This window comes from Lonchura striata, chromosome 1A, assembly GCF_050655825.1.
Source record: "Lonchura striata isolate lonStrDom1 chromosome 1A, ASM5065582v1, whole genome shotgun sequence".
Lineage (NCBI taxonomy): Eukaryota > Metazoa > Chordata > Aves > Passeriformes > Estrildidae > Lonchura > Lonchura striata.
This window is the reverse complement of record NC_140741.1, coordinates 72,043,002-72,058,748: the sequence shown is the minus strand read 5'-3', so window position 1 is coordinate 72,058,748 and position 15,747 is coordinate 72,043,002. Positions and strand designations below refer to the sequence as shown.

Below are 15,747 nucleotides of genomic sequence, written 5' to 3'. Positions count from 1 at the left end.
TCCATGTTGAGTACATCTATATCACACAAGATCATCCTTAAATCACAATTACTCTAACTAATAAAATATCCCTTGCGGCCTTTTGAAGAAGGTATCGATTGGTAACAGAGAATCAAACAAAATAAAACACAAAAGAAAGGTTCCCCTCCTATTTACTGAAGAAAATGACTCACAAGGGACAGTTTCTTATCTTTTCACAATACAAGGGTAATGCCCTTCATGGCAAACACCAGAACTGGAGCCCAGACTTTTATAGGTGTTGTGTGAGATGTATTTTCTCATGGGAAATGCTGGACTAGTCCAGACAAGCACCTGTGCTTTCTAAGGGGATTGAGGCAAGGCTGAGGAATTTTGAAAGGACATCCCATCTCTATTTTAACATTTAATGGGATAACACCAAGTAACAGTTTTCAACAAAACTATTTGAAATTATTCTCCTTTTGAAGATAGAGGGAACAAACTGGCTGCAGAATTTGACAGCAAATGAGCAGCAAACTTTACTAATCCAACTTAGGGCTTCTTTTTCCTCTATTTGGAATGGTTTCACTGAACCAGTTAAATTGCAGGAGCTTACTTCAATGTAGCTAATACTCTAAACCAATGTTTGAATTTTATACTAATTAAGGCCAATCCACTGTCATTTTTGTATAATGTGAAGACTAGTGCCCACAGTAACCCACCAAATTTAACATAAAAGCAAGATAAAACAATTAAAGTGTGAGAATATTTGATTAAGTGGCTCATTGATTTATAGTGGAATAAATTTAAATGGATGGGACAGAGAAATTTTTTTTAATGGCAACCATATTTTATGTTCATTATCACAATCTCTGAGCTCTTTGAGCTTTTGTGATTAAAAGAAGGAGTTTAGGGATAGTAACTCCAGGATTTATTACTCCTGTCTGCTTTCTTAAGACTTTTTTTCTCCTTTCCTTTTTTTGATTCATGTGATAAAATATTAAGGCCCTATTGAAAAGTCATATGGAGTAAGTGAATTTCTACAAAGCAGTGGCTGTCTGACATAATTTAAACAGCATTAATCCTGACAGTTACGCAGGGTGAAAAAACAAACACAGAGAGTTTTGTTTTGGTGACAAGGATTAAACCTCTCCTTGGGGTGGTTTCAGGGCTGCAGCAGCTCCCTGGGAGGGAGCCTCACGCCCTGGATGCATCAGTGACTGCTGTGGCTGGAGGCTGGGAAAATGCATCACACAGAGGAGATAAGAAGGGGATGGGGTCACTCTGCAGGGCACCACCCAAGCAAGGATTGCTGAGTCCCAGCTCCTGGTTATTCCCCCAGACTCTGCAGATGTCACACAGTGCTCACCTCTGCTAGTAGGGATGGGGTGAGGAATGAAGTTATCCCCTCCCTGCCCACTCCTTGAAGGGTGCATTCTACTCTTTTAGAAGTACAGGTACCCTCACATGACACCAAAAAAGCAGGGGGATTTTATAGCCTTGCCTGCAATGGAGAGAGAGAGAGCACAGCACAAAAATATTTAGGTATCATTTTATAGAGTGCAAATGTTAAGAGACCTTTCCAAGGATGCAAAGAAAATCAGTGTCAGAGCAAGTCAGCTACAGAGAGGTGACCATTAAGAATGATCCTTTGCAGACCACAGGTACATGCATCATACCAGCCCATCCTGTGTACTTGGGATACACCTGCCTGAAGCTTTCATGCAGCTTTTTCATGTGGCTCAGGGAAAAAAAGAAAAGTCTTGAGTGGAGGATGAAAATCACACTCAGTCTCCCATAAATATTTAAGTTTTTGTAAAAGGAAAGGGTATTTCTGTTGATTGAAAAAGGGAGGGGGGATTTTGTCAGTGTCCATGTGCACCAATACATGCACATTTTCACTCTCCCTCCCAGAAAATCCTGCATAGACTACTGAGCAGGAGGATTCCTAGAGGATAACAAGTGCAGTAATTCAAGATAGTGTCTCACAGATGATCACACTGGGAAGGTAAAAATTAGGCTGGAGAACAAAAAAAGAAATATAGGAAAGAATTGTAGAATCACAGGAAGGCTTGACTTGGAATGGACCTTAAAGATGATCTACCATAATCAAGTATGAAATAAGCTACTTGATTAATGAACATAAGCCTATAAAAGGGTTTTGTTGTTGTTGGGAGTTTGTTTAAAGAGCCGTTTCACTTTCCAGGAAAGGAGGTGGTAAGAGCAGAAACCCAAGGCAAAGTTATACCAGACAGTGAAGCCGATGAAATCAGCTCCTTTTTTTCTCAGCGTTCGTTCTGCTGCCAAGCGTCCTCACCATGGAGTTGGGAGACTCCGGGGCCATCTGTTCAGCCTTTCAGAGACCTGATTTCAATAGTGGGCCTCTGTTTTGTGACATTTCTTCCCAGAGTTACCTTTTTTGCAGGGACATCTGTTTGAAGGTCAGCTCGGAACAAAAGTATTGACTCTCAAAAGAGAAGCTAACCCGTGCCAGGAGCAGGGCTGGGTGGGGAGAGAGGGAGACAAGGAAGACACATTTTTTACTCATTTAGTTTGTACCTTAGCAGTACCATCCCTTCTTTCCTCAGGCCATGTTTAGGGCTGTGACATCCAGAGGAGCTTGAATGCACCTTTTACTTTCAGTATTTCTCACCCCAGGAGTTCAGAAATCACAAGCCAAGTCCTTCGAAATTACAAGATTGGGTTAAAAGCCATGAAACTGCTGTAAAAATTGCATTTCAGGGATCTTTCTCTTTGCTTTCTGTCTTCAGAGACTTATGTTTGTGTCCTGCTTGTTTCAGGATTTTTCTGCGGCAAAAGAAGGTCGAAATGTATAATTTTTCAGTTAGTGTGAGACAATCTCAGGGGAAAAAAAAAATCTGAAATTTTACAGGAAATAATATTGCTGCAAGGTATGTTGTGGTCATTGGCAACCCATTTTTTGCACAGCATGAGGAATGAGATGGGTCCAACTTAGCATATTCTATGATTCTGTAATTCTTTGGCTTTATGGTCCATTCTTCAAAGGTGCTGAAGATGCCTTGCAAAATGCTAAATGAGGATGCTCAATCTGTCTTCATCCTTCATCCAAAGTGTTCTGCAGTGGGGAAAGAATACAATCTAGAAACTGAAAAAATAAAAATGGTTTTCAGGGGACCTAAGCTCTGCTGAGTGGTTCCTATGCTTTGCCAGGCAAGATAGGATTGATCTTAAGTCACAGCTACCTGGAATGCTGGTGTGGCACCTCAGCTGCTCATCACACCTGCAGAGAGACAGATACCTCTGCAGAGTGGTTCATCACTGGCAGATGATGGGTTGCCCTTTGCAAGTATTTGTTCCCTCCCAGTAATAACAGAGAAAACCTCAGAAACTGCTTAATTTTAGTCTTTCACCTTCATGTGCCTAAAATTCAGTGTCTTTATTCTGATATTTTTGAGTCAGTATAGGTATATTTGAACATGACTGTCTGGTCCTTATGGATCTGTGCTCTATGAACCTGTCCTTGGAAATTCCTGTGTGCTATTGCCAGAGATGCCCTGGGGATGGGGGAACACTGCTACTCTCAATAAGGCTGTGGGCAGTCCCTGGATGCAAGGAGTGCAGGGATGCAGTAACAGCAGGGAACTTGTCCAGGTCTTAAAAGAATCCAGAAGATTATTTTCTTATTAGTATGGCTGAGAAATAACATATAGGTATATAATAACCATAGGAGTGTGTGGATATGGCACACAGGCAAGCACACAGACACAACACACATATCTGTGTAGTTAAAATGAAAAATTATACTATTATACCATTCAACACTATATGCACACATGCAAACAGAATAGTTCAGTCATACTAGCACGTCTTTGGTTTAGGACAAACAGCAGATGATAATACTGAGACCTTGCTGTACCAGGGGAATTATAATTCCCTTCTGCAGTCATGGTTGGGAAAAGATTACTGAGCTGGTAGCAAGTTTCCAGCCCTCAACTGCATAGTGGGATCTGGAAGCTGGGGAGGGATTACTGCTACCCAGCTGAGGGGAAGGGATGTGTGGAGGCAGCTTTCAGAAGTGTTTAATCCCACCCCAGCAGCTGGGGAGCAGTGGTTATCACTAGTGGGTTTTACCAGAGGGGGCCCACAGCTCAGATTGAACCTCAGTGGGCAGGGAGGCTGGGGGATGTTTTGGGAAAGGCGAGGAAGTCACTGGGACTGGTGGCTGAGGCAGGACTAAGAAGCCACTGCTCATGGCAGAGGTGGGCCAGGGAAAATGGTTAAATTTGATGAATGGATTTGAAGCATCACTTTGGTGGTTACAGTGATGGTCTATGCACTGAGGTAGGCATCACTCTGTGCCCACTGCTGAAACCTGACTCACCTGTGCTTTCTCAGCAAACTCATCCATCTCCAAGTCCAGAGGTGCCAGTAGAAGGGCAGGCTGAGGTGAGGTGGTGAGGAAAAGCCCAGGCACTGGGTGGTGACACAGCTCAGTCTGTGCACCAGCTCCCACCTTGGGCTCAGCTCTGCCTCAGCACAGTGTTGAATCACACTTGGGTGAAGTGTTGGTGAGGTGTTAAGTGTTCAGAGCACAAGGAAAAGGTCATAGGTTATTTAGAGCCTCTCAGTTTTCCTCATCAAATCATCACAGTTTAGCTTGGCACATAAAGGATGTCCCACATAACCCAGGCAGGGACAACTGCTTGAAACATCTGGACATGGTGGCTTTTCTGTGCCCTGGAAAGTGATGCCAGCTGAGCTGATGGCTTGGCATCCTTTAGCTCTGCTGTCTCAAGGTGCAATTTTCTCCACAGCCTGAAGCAGAGAGGAGCAAGGCTGGGTGTTATATGGGTGGGAGGACACCGGGGCAGCAGAGCCTGTGTGTTTCAAGAGAAGGGGCTGGTTGCTAACTATCAGTGACCTTTTCTCCTGTTAGACACTATCTATCTGAAGAGGGATTAAATGAAATAGTTGTGGCCTTCACTTTCTGTGCAGATGCTCTACAGATAATTCTGCTTTCTGCCAGCATCTTTGCCAGACAAGCTGAAATCCTGAAGTTCTGCTCTAGAATAGTTGTATCCACACTCTGGTTTTCCTGCTGTGACACAATAAGAATAGCAATTCAACATTTCCCACATTAGCACAACTTATTTCATTGTTGACACTGTTATGAGCAAGAAGCCTCCAGCAGAAATCCTCACTGTTTTTATTGGGAAGGGCTTTTTCTTTCCTACCCATTATTTTCAAACTTGTGCTCGGTACTCAGATGTACATGACAACTGCCAATGCAAATCTTATTTTATGCACCAGTCACAGTGGGCTCGTGTTCAGGAGAGGAGGTTTGGTGTTGGCTTTTTTGTTTTCTTTGCTTTGTTTTGTTTTGGTTTTAATTTTTGTTATCAATGAGCTGACTTTGCTTCAAATTCTAAGGGATTCCTTGGTAAATCCCTCCTAACGATTCCGTGATTGATGGAGCATGAAGCCATTTTATTTTCTCAAACCTATTCCAAACCACCACTGTACAGTGTGTTTTAGGAAATTAATATTAAGTTCTTTGTCCAAGCCTGATGATGCTAGGGGAGAAAGTGAGAAGACAAGACAGAAGGAAAGAGGAAAAGAGCAGGGAACAGAGGAAAATAAGGAAGGGCACTTGCAGGAATCAACCTTGCTGATAAGAATATTTCTTGGGGTCATTCTGCTTGGACATTGGGAGTCTGTTTCATTTCCACCACTAAACTGTAATGTCAGATCTTGACAGTGTTGGACCCTGAAAACCATATGCTGAGTAGAATGGATTGGAAGGGTCCTTAAGATCACACAGCTCCAATACCCCTGCCATGGGCATGGATGCTATCCACTAGCTCAGGTTCTTCGGGGATTTATCAAACCTGGATGTTAAGGTCCCTTCCAACCCTAATCATTCTATGATTCCAAGACTGATCTCACTTTCTTTCATTGGGAATTGACACTCTGAAAGTTAGATTATGCCATATATTGTCTTAGCAACCTGTAAGAACATGAAAGTATGAAAATCACATGAGAATTATTTTTTTTACAGTCTGACCTACCAAAGGCAGATCCAGATCTGAGCAGGGCTTCTCTTTGACCAGTGAAGTCTCATTGAACAGCTTAAGTCTGTCTCAGCCCAAGGACTGTTCTGCAAGACTAATCCTTGTAAAAGAGAGAAGGAAGATCTCAATTATCCTGTGATATCACTGTGTGATTAATCACCAGAGAAGTCTCATCTTCCCAAATTCCTCTGGGTCTAGATCTGGAGCTGGATGCATGCTTCTGTCTGGGCACCCCCTTCTCACAGACGAGACCCTGAAGGGTAAATTATCTTCCCTGGCAAAAGACACAGAGAAAATAGCAGGAAGTGAATCTAAAGGATGAATCCTTCTGTAGTTACATGACTTCCAGAATAATCCTATGGGGATGAATAAGCTCAAAGCCCAGCCAGAGTCATGCTCTTTCAGGAAGTCTAACCCAAGCTGGTGGGTGGTGGTGCACTGGATGAGAGAGTTGCAGTGGTTTCCATGGTGGTCTCCAGGCTGCAGGTCTGGAAGGGTACAGTTTGTTATATCCTCTCTTTATAGCTCTGTTTTTTGTTGATGTTAGCAACCACACCAGAGCTAGATGAGTTTTCAAATGATGTGTCAAGGAGCATCATGCCTGATCTTTAACTTCTAGAGAAAACTGCTGGCCTGCATTTGCTCCCATTGGGGTGGTGGTACTGGGGGAATCCAGACCTGTTGCTCTTCCAGTGCTTCAGCTTTGTGGGTCAAAGCTCTGAAGTCAAGAGCTTTAGAAGCACTTCTTTGGCCACTGAAGTTCACAGAGCACATTTGATCCGCACTAATGTGGAGGATCTGGCACATCCACTCGGAGTGGATGGCATTAACCCAAGTCTGAATCTGGCCTTTTGACTTTCAAAAATTGGCTGCAAAATGAGGGATCCTTGTCAGCTTTAAGATTGATGCTGTATGACTTCAAGAACATTTGTCATCTGTTTGCAAAGTGAAAATAAGCTTACAGTTGTTGACAGTAAATGAAGTAATATTTACATAATACAGTCATACCTGTTTCCTGGTAAGGAGATCAATGCATATTTCTTTTTGCAATAACAAATTCATGCTGTATATCTTCACAGACACAATAATATTTGAAGTGAAACATTCATCTAGCAACATAATTACATCTATTGTTTTCTATTTTCTTTTTGTTCCCTAATAGTTTATTACTAGTGGCCAATAGTCAAAAGCAATCCAGAGGGATGCAAAACAGCCCCTCATTCCAGCTCCTTCCCAGAGATATTTTGGTTATTAAAATTGCTGTCATTAAGATTGGTGCTTGGATACTGCTCTGCAAACTGAGGCCCTGCTGCTCCAGGTGGTGGATGCACTTGTGGTACAAGGCATTGCCTGCCCCCAGGATTTTACAGCTGGAGAGAGGCATGGAAGGACACAGCCACCCCACAGCAGATCAGCAGAAAAACTGCCTTGATGTGTCCAGGGCATTTCCTTCCCTCCTCTGGCTGACCAGAGGCAGAGCCAGGATAGAGGGATGTCTCTGTCCTAGACTTGAAGGGGCTGGAGGTGAGTGGAGACTGATCCCTTCTGAGTCTCTCAGCTGTCTTTTCCTTTAGTTGAGGGAAAAGGTTTTATCCTTCTGTTCTATACCACCTTCCTGCAGGGTTCCTAAATCACTTCTACAAATCAATAGCAATAAATAAGTACTGAGCTGCCCCCACTATTAAGACATTTGTGTGGCCTATCTTGTGTAAATACTGCAGATAGCAATCATGATTTAGTAATTATTTCCCCCTCTTTCCACCTCCATACCCCTCTGTGAACACAGAGCTTCTGAAGAAAACCCTACAGCTATTTTTTCCCCCGCACAACAGTATCAACATAACAAACCCTTTAGTCAGGCAAGTTCCCCTCTTGTCCCTCCAGCTGCCCTTAAATTTTCACCCTGGTGTAGAATGATGCTCTGAGTCAACTGGATACTTGCCTCCGCCTACTCGAGAGGAGCTTTATTTCATATCTCCTGTTACTCTGGATGTCATGCAAATGGGGAGGAGGAGTTGCATCCTGAGTATGCAGCAGCACTGCTGCCCTTCATATCTGAGTGGCTCTATTTGTTCTGAAAACCAGGAGATATTTGCTCTTTTACAAAACAGTTTTTTGCTGCTCTTGAATACCCGGTCTGGACTGGCCACTGGTAAGAAGAGAAAACAAAGAAAGGTTTCCTGGTAGGGAAAGAGGAAGTAAAGTAGTATTTCCTGGTAGACAATGTTAAAGGAAGAACTAGTTTCCAATTCTGTACTGGGCTGGCAATAGGGACACAACAAGTGCTGCATTAGCATGATCCAAATATCCTGAGAGCAGTGGGCAAGATAGCCCAGCAGTGTGAACCTCTGAGATTGGTCCCACAGCCACTGTGGACATCCTGCTGGCCAATTCAAAGGTGCTGCACTAAGATGTTACAGGTTTAGGTAATTTATCAGCCTTTTCCTGATAGATGAGTCTGCTTAAATCACCCGGTCATGAACCACATGATGTGATGAAGGAGGAGACAGCTGTTGTGGGTTCAAGCACTACCTTGCTCTTGAGTTGGCATGCACAAAAGCTTAATGAAAATATCAGGTGTTGTCCCAGCTCCCAGGTGTTTTCAGGCTGAACAGGGAAGGGAAGAGTGGTTTTTTTTTTGTTTTTTTTGTTTGTTTTTTTGGTTTTTTTTTCTTTTTTTTTTTATTATGAGAAATGGAGCATAGAGAAGCAAAGGGACCTTACTAAAGTTAAATTCCTGCACAAATCTTCATGCCACAGCTAGGAAATAAGCATCTGAATATCTTTATATTGATGTATGATGTACCTTTGGGTCAGACATATATGGTGTATTTTTCAGCACCCAGCACAATGGGGCTCATGTCCTGAATAAACACTGATAATACACTGTAAGCATTCCTCAGTGATGGTATCAAGATTAACGTGGATTATTTTTCATCTCTTGACCCGGTTATCTGTGAATGTCTCATCACATGTATTTATCTAGTATTTACTTCAGTTAATTTCTGTCTGGAGGAAGTTCATGCTTGGGTAGAATTCCCTTTGGGTTTAAGATTTTTAGGATTCTGTTTCTCAGTGCACGTCAGTGGGTTCTGAGTGCTTCTAAATCACAGACTCCTAGGAAGATTTGGGTTGGAAGGGACCTTGAAGACCATCTAGTTACAACCCTCGTAACATGGACAGGGACCTTTCACTAGAAGAGCATCATTCTGAATGTTCATGTGGATCTCCAGGGTGGATCATCCACTTCAGGTAAATTCTGCATATGATCAAAGTTTTGTATATGATTGAAATGATCTTCCTGCAAAGAAGTGCCCTTCCATTTTATTTAACGGTTGATGTTTTTTTGTCTAGTTAATTTATTGTATTGTTAGTCATAATACTTTTAGGAAATCATAGGATCAACAAAATGTGCCAGAGATGATGCTGTCATTGATGTCAAGCAGGTACTTTTTAAGAACAGTGTATCTCTCCAGGAATTTCCCTGAGCCTTTCCTATAAGCATCGTTTTTTTTCTGGGGCTTTGCTGTACTGCTCTACCTCACTATGTATACAACCCTTTAAAAGCTTAGTCCAAATAATGCTTTGTTTTTAATTTGTCAATTTATTTTGAATAGCTGAGAAAGATAGCCATGAAAAAAGGAATGGAAGGAGACTGTAGCAGGGTCCCTGAGCTGCTCTGCAAGCTCTCATTTTTGATTTCCTTGCATTTGCAAAGCAAAAGCTCAGAGTGAGTTTCAGCTTTTGGCCACCAGCTGGAATCATTACTAGTGATGAGTACTGTGGGCAGTAAAATTCTGCTACCCAAGACTGAAGAGGGAACATCTGTGGCTGTTGGAGCTGTTTCCATTCAGCCTTTAAACAGCCCAGTAGAGATTTGTGGATCTGTGTGTGTGAGGGCCCTTTCCTTATCAAAGAATATCCTGTTAATGTGTTTGGGGCTGGGTAATAATAGGCAGCATCAGTGAATGCTGTTTCATTTTAATTTTTTTTTAAAGTGCATGTCTTCTAGTGGGTGATTCATCAGCTGCTGTTACAGAAAGTATGTTGGGAAGCTTGCAGCTGTGGGCTCAGGCTGCAGTTTCTGTGTCGTTGCTAGGGATTCTGCATTAAATATCCCAATTCTCTGCACTTAAAACTAGGAAAAATTGACATTCTGACTTCCCATAAGAGAATGGAATACGTGATTCACAGCCCTTCTTCTGCAACATTAATCAGACCCTGTTTACAGGGAATAGAGCCAAGGGGAATGGTTAGAGCCAAGGAGGTACACTCAGAAAGCCAAATGGTGATGTAATTTGGGGCAAAACAGTAAAGGCAAGCCACTTAACTGGCTGAGATGGCTTGTAGTGGGACCAAATCCCAGTCAAAGGATGGAGAAGCATTAGGGCTTCTTGGCTGTGCCACTGAGTGCCCAGGTTTTACTACGGGTTGTTTATGGAGGAGAGCAGAGCTCGAGCTGGGAAGCTGAACTTCCAGCAGATCTGCTGTGGGACTGGAGGATGAGGAGTTCACAGTTCATCTGCTGGGATTTAAATCCCCAATTTCAGTGTGTTATGTGAAGTTCCCTTTCCATAAGGATATGATGATCTGGTTTACTTGTCCTGTCAATATCTGGGTTATGCTTTGGGCTGCCGTGGTGCCAGGTGCTCTGCACACGTGTGCAAGGATTTGCTCCTGATCCTGGGCATTTTCCACCCATATGGGAAAGGGGTAAGTTGTGTCAGCCTTCTTACACATGAACTAAGGGAAATCACTAGGAACTTCTTTGGCTTCACCCAGGAAAACAAACCCTATGAGCCTCAGCTGGGAAAGGAACACAACTTTCCACAACAAGTCCCCTGTGTTAACAGGGATATTGTCCACCTGGTATCACAATAATCCTCTTTTGCACACAGGCAGCACAAATAATTTTGCAAGTTGAACAAAAGTTAAACAAATGTGTTTCTGTCCCCTCTTCAGTTAGAGGCAATGCTGGGGCTGTGTGTGGCAAGGTTTTCACAAAATATGATGATACTGTCTGAGGGCACAGGCAAGAAAAACATAAACACTGTCCCCATCCAGTCAGTGCAAGGAACTTGCAGGAATGTTTCTTCCCTGACCTTTGCAATGTTTTCCTGGGAATCCTCCTTGCAAAGTGAATCCTGACTGTCTGCCTACTGAGATGTAGAAAGAAGCCTTAGGAAGGAGATTTAAAAAGTCTGACCAGCCCATTTGCATACTTTATATGGAGATCTCTTGGCATTCCAGCAATGAGCTGCTGTATCCACAGGTATCAGCATGACCCCAGCAAACTGAGGTTTCCTTCTCAAGCTCAGGCAAAACAGATTATTTCCTAGATCAGTAAACTGCAAATATGAACGTGCTTTCCCTGGCTCCCTAATGGCATATCTCCTTTTCAAATGAATCCAGCTTCACAATTTTAAGTAGAATTTGTTGTTTACAGCATCAACTTATATTTTTGTTCTCAGTTTTTTGCATGACCCTTCTAAAAGCAGTCCCTCCTCATGCTGTTACTTCAATGTCAGACAAAAAATTATGAAGAATTATTTATTAAATGGCTAAATATCTTAATCCCTGCCATGTTTAGAAGTGACCTTAGAAGTGTTTTTAAGCATCACGTATTTTCTTACTAGGAGCTATGTTTCTTCCGGGCATTCTATCCAAACTGTTAAGCTGTGGGAGACCCAGTCTCATTAATAAAGGAAGTTTGTTGATTGGGCCAGTTGAAATTCTCCATTCTAAGTCAAACCTGTGCTTTAATCTTGGTCTTGCAAGGAGAGAACAAAGAGCAAGCTAACCAGAATTTGGGATGGTATGATATTATCAGTGATAACAGTCTACTGCTTCTCAGCACAGTGCTGAGGACTCACACGCTTGGGACACAGGACTGAGAAGCCAAAACAAACAACAGGGCTCTTTTTGGGAGAGGAAGGTGTTGGCATAAATTCTCCACTGCAAAGCTGTAGCTCCAGTAGCTAACCCAACATGGGATTGTTTTTTTTTCATATTATATTGAGGAGATGGGCCACTGGTGGTGCAGCAGAAGCTGAAAATGCTGTGAATACTGTGTTTAGTATTGCTTTGATGGTTTGTTATATTTTAGAGACCAATTTAGGGTTTCCTCTGTGGTAAATCTGAAAGAAACCTGTAAACTCCTTAACAAGTAAAATAATAGATAATAGTGAACAAAAATAATTATTGTTAAATGAAAGAGAAGAATACAGAAAAGGAGACAGTGTTTTGACTGGCTGAGAATCACTGAGCACCTCAGGGACACTTCTATGGCACACTCACGGTGAGAAGTGGGAGGTCTGGGTCTTTTCCTGAACTCTGCTGAGAATTTCTTTTGTGCATTTGGGCCCATTATTTAATTTTCTTGAATTTTGGTTTTCCTTTAATTCATGGTACAGGAAAATGGTGCTTGGGGATATTTAGAAGGTAACAGCAGGGCATTAAGGACTGTTGGGTAGCACGAGATACCATGGCAAAGCCAGGTCCTCAGCTGGAGGTGCCAACCATGATTTACACAAGCTGAGGAATTGGCTCTCCCTTTTCTAGCATGTCAACTCACATCCATCTTTATGCCAGCAACATCCAGGCCCTGACTACAAGCATTTAATAAGTTTAAGGAAGTTCCTGTTTTGATCTTTTGTTATAATCAGCGTTATTACGAATGCAAACAATAAGCTGAACAATTGTAGTCATCAATGGAGCTATGGGTGAAGAACACAGGGCTTTCCTGCTTAGACACAACTATGAAGAGGGCTGTTTACTTAGCCAGACTGTCCTTTTATAGTTACCAACAGGAAGTGCTTGCAATGTTTGTGTAAGAAGGAGACTTCGAATTATCCCAAATAATTTCTTCAAAGGGATGTGAGAACAGAATGTACATTTAAAAAAAAAAAATCTCACCGCCCTTTTTTTTCATGCCTTATGAGTGACCACATCTGGTTTTGATGGAATTGATACTTGTTGTCTATGTCTTTACAGCCCAGGTTTGTCACATTCTCACCTCTAAATGGAAAAGTTTTGGATGAAAACCCACTTTTGTTTTTTGGCTTCTCTTGAGTATCTGTAAACACTGGTAGATGGTGTAAGGTAAACATGACCCAAACCAGCCTCAACTGTTGAATATCCAGATATCTGCCAAACTGAACACTAAGGAGGTAAGAGTGGGACTGGCTGGAGTAGGAAGAGTGAGTGCCCATGATAGTTTAGGCTGGATATCAGGAGGTTCTTCACCCAGAGAGTGGCTGGCACTGGGACAGGCTCTCCAGAGAAGTGGACACAGCACCAGTCCTGACACAGCTCAAGAATTGTTTGGACAATGCTCTCAGGCCCATGGTGGGATTCCTGGGGTGGTTCTGTGGGGGATCAGAAGTTGGGCTTGATGATCCTGGTGGATCCCTTTCAACTCAGGATATTCAAGGATTCTATGAGAAACTTGTGACCCCACAGTTTTGGTCAGCTACAGGAGAGGAGTACAGGGAACTCACTGGGTTGTTAACAGACTAACCAGGATGTCTCTTTATAAACAATAATAGTCTGTACCCAACATCAATTAGTTTTATCTCAGTTTTGTTTCTTGTTGCAGAGAATTATACAATGAATAAATCACAGTTCAAAATTTTCTCAGCTTACACCTCAGTAAATCAATGTTGCCCACAGAGCAAATATCAGACTTTCTTCAGTTAATGGGTTTTGACATTTTAATCTTCAGATTTACCTGTTCATACCCATCAATACATGGTTGGTGGAGTGAGATATATTTTAACCTAGATAATGGAAACTTTTATGAACACTAGAGCTGGAGCCCTGTAGCTGATCTCACCCAGGTAAAAAAGGACTGGTCCACACATGCAGCTGTCCCCTTGCTCTATGGCACCATTCATAAATCAATTTAATATGTGAGTTTCATTAGGAGAAGGAGCTATTTTATCCTCATTTTACACAGGGGGAAAAAGAGGCAAAGAGAAAGATTAGGGGACTTGCCCAGGGTCACACAGGAAACCTGTGGTAGAACCAGGATATGAACATAGATTTCCTGAGCCTCCATTTGCTGCATTAACCACAAGCTCTTCCTTCCTCCCTTGTTTGGGAGAAATGACAAGGTTTCTTTAACATGAGAGGTGCCCTGCAGGGACTCAGCCACAAGGTTCTTCATTTCATGTGGAGAAGATGCTCTAGACAAGAGATATCCTTGCTGTGAACACCATTTCTGCAAAGTATTTGTGTGTTTGTACCAGAGGAAACCAGTTACCCATACAGGTATCTTCCCCTTTCTCCTTGGCACAAGGTTTTGTTGGTGCAGGGTGGCTGCACTGGAGTTCCAGGAATGTGGAGTTTGGTCATCATGGGTATTTCTGTGAAACCACAGGCACAAGAGATGTCTTTACTTTTATTCCCTCATGTGGATATCTGTATTGTGGAGCTCAGCTGATCATCTGACAGTCAGTTCAGGGCAGGGACATAGGTTAATTTGGGGAGTTAGATAAAGCAGACAAGGTGAAGATGCCTTTGTTTCTGTTGGACCTAATGCCAGCTCTAGGACATGGAAAAAAAATCTTAACTTCTAAGTTAAAATTTAACTTCTAGAAAAATTCTAGAAAATTCTAAGTTCTTTCTTAACTTCTAGAAAAAAATTCTCTCAGGTGTCAGTGGAAAACATGCAGCATGGGCAAACCCTTCTGCATGGGCAACAGGAACTAGAACAATGCTGACCTTGTGTGTCAATGGGTAGCAATGTCAGTCCAGCATAAAACCCCCTCCTCCATCAGAGACATGCTGTGGAAAAACGGGCCAGAGACATTACACCACCAGGTCTGCAGAATTTTGTGAGACTAAAATTTCTTGGTGATGCTTTTTCAGTTTCCAAAGCAGAGATTCTTCTCCCCTGGAATTCACTGCCACTGCTGTGTGGAACAATGAGGAGAGGTAAGCAGCAGCTTGAATTTCTTCTCTCTGCTTGTGCAACCACCATTCACAAGAGGGACTTTTCAAATCATGCACATATAATACAAAAGGAATTATGTTGTCAGTGGCATCACCTTTGATAACAAAGGACAATACAGTAATAATATAGCATTTTCTTGTGCAGGTTGCATGAAAAGGACACTCCCAAGTAAGTTTTTGTGGTTATTTTTTGTGGCAATCTACTACTCTTCTATCACGTTGCCCTTACATCAACACAGGGATCAGAGAGAGCCCACATGTCTTTTATTCTCAGGTATGTTGGTAACTGGCACCATCTCACCTCTGAATTCATCTCAGCAACGACCCAGCTGCTCTTCTTGGACTATTTTTGTGCTGAACACAGGCTCTGTCTGCTCGAGGGGGAAACAGAAGCTTCCCCATCTCACCACAATATCATCGCTCCCTGTCTATCCCCGTGCTAAACAAATGGGAATGCATTTGGTAACCATCCACAGGGATTTTCCTGCAGGAGGAATATTGTCTGAAGAGAGCTGAAGCTCACCAGCAAGGCCTGGTGTGAGATGCTATCACTCAGCATAACCCCAGGCACCAGTGGCAGGAGGAGGGAAAGTCTAAAGGGTGGCCTGAAAGATCTGCTGCCTTTGTTACACATATTTGCCATTATTGTGCTCTGGGAAAAGTGTTTTTATCTGGAATATTGAGACTAGTTTTTCTGCTTGGTTTAATGACACCATCCTGAAACATTCCCACCAGCTTAGCATGAGTAAGAGAGGGCAAGCAAAGATTGTTGATGGTGCTT

The 15,747-nt window shown here is 42.5% G+C and overlaps 1 long non-coding RNA gene across 2 annotated transcripts in view; it reads left to right on the top strand.

The window, feature by feature from the left end:
• The first annotated feature begins 4,433 nt into the window (after positions 1-4,433).
• LOC146763528 (uncharacterized) overlaps positions 4,434-15,747 on the top strand; it is a 54,704-nt gene continuing 43,390 nt past the window's right edge. For both annotated transcript variants that reach the window (XR_014952154.1, XR_014952155.1), the window contains exons 1-2: positions 4,434-14,282; positions 14,883-14,948. This is a non-coding gene — a long non-coding RNA (uncharacterized LOC146763528). The remainder of the gene's footprint in view (positions 14,283-14,882; positions 14,949-15,747) is intronic.